Here is a 4,854-nt window from a genome sequence, read left to right as displayed (position 1 = left end):
CAGATTCTTGAATCTCAGACAGAAGTAGTTTCTCTGAATTAATCTGGGTTTTTAGAGTGGACATGGACTTGTATCCTGAGTAATTGGCCTAGCCTGAACTTTTAATCCAGATTTATTGATTCCTTGGTAGGTTTTTTAGCCTTTTAGACTCTCATTTAAAAGAAATTCTGTTGTTTCTTTGCATCCTTCTGTATTGTTTTTCTTGCTGCAAACAGAATGTATTTCTTTGGGAGTATAAAAAAATATATATGCAATGTTCCTACATAGGCTAATTCTTTAAGCTGATATCAAGTAATGCCTAGATGAACCGACAGCTGGTTGAGAACTTTATAGGTACCTTTCAAGGCATAAATGAGATGGAAAAGAAGGAGAGAGTTTGTAGAGAGAAAGGCGAAGAGCAAAGACTTATTTCCCCTTCATTCAAAATACTGTCTCAGAGACATCTGTTTGAGAGGGACAAATGGCACAGATGCCTTTTCCCATGCTGTCTTCAGGAATCTAACTAAGATGACAGTAAAGAGATTTAAAAAAAAAAATGGTAAAAGTCATAATCTCACAAGGATAAAGAGAGCAGTAGCAGAGACAAGAGCAGACAGGTCAAAAAATTTTTAGAAATAAGAAAAAAGATGAATGATAAAGGAGTTAGCTGAACAGAAAAAGCTAATAGCTGCCTGCTTCCTCAAAAGCACATGTACTGGCCCTATAGAACTACAAAAAAGACTGAGGAACTGAAGATGGTGGGCATATGGGGCTCAAAAGGAGAGATGATTGAGAATTCCTGTAAGAAACAGTTCAATAATAGATCCTTCCTCCACCCAATGCCCTAGAATTGAGCACAGTCTTGAGACAAGGAATTAATGTTTGATCGAGAATAGTAGGGACCATATTCTTATCATACTCTATCCTTAGACTTGGACAAAAAGGAAGAGAATAGCAATTTTACTTCCTTTCACACCATCCCATGATTGTAATAATGCCAGTACTTGGATTTAAATAGACACCTCTCTTGGGAAGTTGTGATAGATAACTTAAATGAGCATATAATTAAAAAAACATTTTTACTTAGCTTTGAATTATGTTATGAAAAGTGAAGCTTTTTAATTTTTCACACATTTTCTTCATCATATTTTGCTTCATGCAATAGTAAAATTAGTTTTAATTCGCTACTCACTTGCTGACAATGGGAAATACCATCTGAAAGCGGAGTGCTTCCAAATGTAGTAGCCACAAAAACGGACAACGCCCAGTAAATACGTTCTCTCTGAAATATCAATTAACTTAAATTTATACTAGATCTCTAAGACTAGCTAACAAAATTCTAGCCATCTTAAGAATCAATTAGAATCAATAGTGATTCTACAAATCACAAAAAACATAAATGCAAGGAGTAATGTCATCTAAACCAGCCTTATCTCCTAGAATAATTGCAAAACTCAAGAAGTCAGCAATGTATACAAATGCATTATCCTCAATCTTGTTACTTGACCAATTAAAGATTCACATCCCCACACATTATTATTGCATCATAGTTCTGATGTGAATTTTTATTGTTAAAAAAAACAGTCCACAAAATTTTATAAAATTTGCTGTAATGATTATTTCTCTCAAGTGGATTTTTATCAATTCTTGTGAACTGCTGACTGTCATTGGCCGTCTGCATGTTTCCGTGAGCTGTATTTTCACAAAGATTTCTAAAATGTGGGATTTCAAATATATTTTTATGTGCTCACCACTCAAAGTCTAGTCTTCTTCTATAACCATACATTCTACCCCCTTTACCCTCTTCATCCTCACCCCACTCCCTTCCTCTCTGGCAAATACCATGCTGTTGTCAGTGTCTATGAATTTGCAATGTACAGATGTTGTGTTATAAAATTGTACACCCAAAACTTATATAATGTTATTAACCAATGTTATCCCAATAAATTTAATTTTAAAAATAAATAAATAAATATAAAAAAATAAGGGCATGGAGGATGTAAATATTCAATATATTCTGAATATATTGAATAGTAGCGCTCAATATAGTAATATTGTAATGTTTTAATTAGTGATGTTTTAATTAGTGAAAGTAATGTTTTAATTAGCGAAAGACCAAAAAGTAAATTTATCTCACACAAGCCCATGTCCAAAGAGAAATCAGCTCTCACTCTCTCATATTATCTTTCTTTTTCTTTTTTCCTTCTTTTTTTTTTATATCAGTTGGTGAGATGTTCATAGTATAATGGAAATAGACATAACTATCATGGAAATAGATTAAGCTTCCTATAACTCAGGGTTTCACTGTATATCCTTTCCTCAGATATCTTTCTTTTAAAGGTGATTCTTTAAGTTACATGTAATTTAAAAAAGATTAATGTATTTAATGGAGGAAGAGGTTATAAAATTTTTCAAATAAAGTTAATATACTTTTTTTGACATCATTTTAATGTTTAACCTGTTAATGATATAGAGATTATTTTTCTTACTGTATTCATATATATTAATTTTAATTTCTTCCTTTTTAGAGTCCCTGTTTTCTTATTATTACTATACGCTTATAATACATATATTCCTGCATACATTTAGGTTCTTACAGACCCAAAGGAATGCTTAAAACATGAATGAAAAGATGTAGGTAAGAGGAAAAAAATAGGAACAAAAAACAAGGGAAACAAATGTAAAACAGTAACGAATATGATAGATATTACCCCAACTATATCGATAATCATTTTGAACATCAGAGGTTTAAATGCACCAGTCAAAAGACAGAGTTTATCAAAGTGGATCAAAAAACACAATGCTACTATATGTAGTCTACAAGAAACCCATTTTAAATATAAAGACAAATATAGATTAAAGTAGATGGATGGAGAAATAAAAACCATGTTAACACTAATCAAAAGAAAACAAGAGTAGCTATATTAATTTCAGACAGAGCAGGCTTCAAAACAAGTAAAGTTATCATAGATAAAGAAGGGCATTACATAATGATAAAGGGGTCAATTCTCCAAGAAGACATAACAATCTTTAATGTGCATGTAGCTAACAACAGAGAAGCAAACTACATATGGCAAAAACTGAGTGAATTTCAAAGAAAAATTGATGTATCCACTATCACAGTTGGAGACTTTAACACCCCTTTACCAGAAATGGACAGATTCAGCAAGCAGAAAATCAGTAAGGATGTAGTTGAATTCAACAACACCATCAGTCAACTGGATATAATTGATACCTATAGACTAGTTCACCCAACAACAGCAAATTCCTCTTAAGCTCACATGGAACATTCTCCAAGATGGACCACAGTAGAATTAAAGCAAAAAATCAGTAATAGAAAAATAACTGGAAAATCCCAAAGTACATGGAGATGAAGCAATGCACTTCTAAATAACACATGGATCAAAAAAGAAATCTCTAGAGAAATTTAAGCATATTTTGTTTTAAATGGAAATAAAAATACAACGTATCAAAATTAGTGGGGTACAGAGAAAGCAGTACTTAGAGGGAAATTTATAGAATTCCGTGCACATAGTACAAAAGAAGAAAGATCATCTAAATTTTAATCAATAATTGAAGTTTCCACCTTAGGAAACTAGAAAAAGAAGAACAAGTTAAACCCGAAGTAAGCAGAAGAAAAGTAATAATAAGAATTGGAACAGAGGTCAATAAAATTGAAAACAGGAAATCAACAGAGAAAACTCAATAAAATCAAAAGTTGATTTTTTGAAAAGATTAATAAAATCATTAAGCCTCTAGCCAGGTTAAATAAGAAAAAGAGAGAGAGAGGGAGAGAGTGAGGAAGTGAGGGAAGGAGGGAGGTGGGGTGAGACAGAGAGAGAGAGGGGGCGCAAATTACTAATACCAAAAATAAAAGGTAGTACATTCCTAGAGAACTGTGGAATTAAAAGGGTAATAGAGGAATAATATGATCAGTTCTGTGCCCATAAATATGATGAAATAGACCAATCCTTTGAAAGACACAGGCTGTCAAAACTCATACAAGAAGAAATAGACAATCCCAACAGGTCAATATCTGTCTGTTAAAGAAATAGGATCAATAATTAATAACCTTCCAAAATAGAAAGTACCAGGATCAGATTGGTTCACTGGTGAATTCTACCAAACACTTAAAGAAGAAATAATATCAATACTCTACAATCTCTTTCAGAGAATAAAAGGAAAAGGATATTTCCTAACACATTCTATGAGGCTAATATTATCCAAATACCAAAACCAGAAAAAAAAATTACAAGAAAACTAAAGACTAATATCTGTCATGAACAACGTTACAAAAATCCTCAACAAAGTATTAGCAAATAATATCAACAATGTAAAAAAATAATTATACTCCACAATGAAGTGGGATTTATTCCAGGTATGTAAGGATAGTCTGATATTGGCAAATCAATTAATGTAATTCATCACATCAACAGCCTAAAAAAAAAAAAAATCACATGACCATATCAATAGATTCAGAAAAAGCATTTGACAAAATCCACATCAAGTCATGATAAACTTTCTGTAAATCAGAAATAGAGGGGAAATATCTCAACTCTATTTTTAAAAATCCACAAAAATCACCCACATCTATTATCTTACCTAATGATGAGAAATTCAAAGCTTCCACTAACTTTAGGTACAAGAAATGATGTCCTCTCTCACCACTACTTTTCAATATCATATTGGAAATCCTCACCAATGCAATAAGACAAGGCGGAGGTGGGGAGGAGGGAGGGTATACAACTTGGCAAGGAAGAAGTAAAATTGTCTTGTTCACAGGTAACTCTTGATTACGTATTTATTGATGTAATTCTTTTGTAAAAAAAAAATCCAAAATTTTTTGATTATTTATGTAAAAAATCCAAAATAATT

This window comes from Pteropus alecto, unplaced genomic scaffold (genome assembly GCF_000325575.1).
Source record: "Pteropus alecto unplaced genomic scaffold, ASM32557v1 scaffold81, whole genome shotgun sequence".
Taxonomy (NCBI): Eukaryota; Metazoa; Chordata; class Mammalia; order Chiroptera; family Pteropodidae; genus Pteropus; species Pteropus alecto.
Note: the sequence above shows the minus strand (reverse complement) of the source record.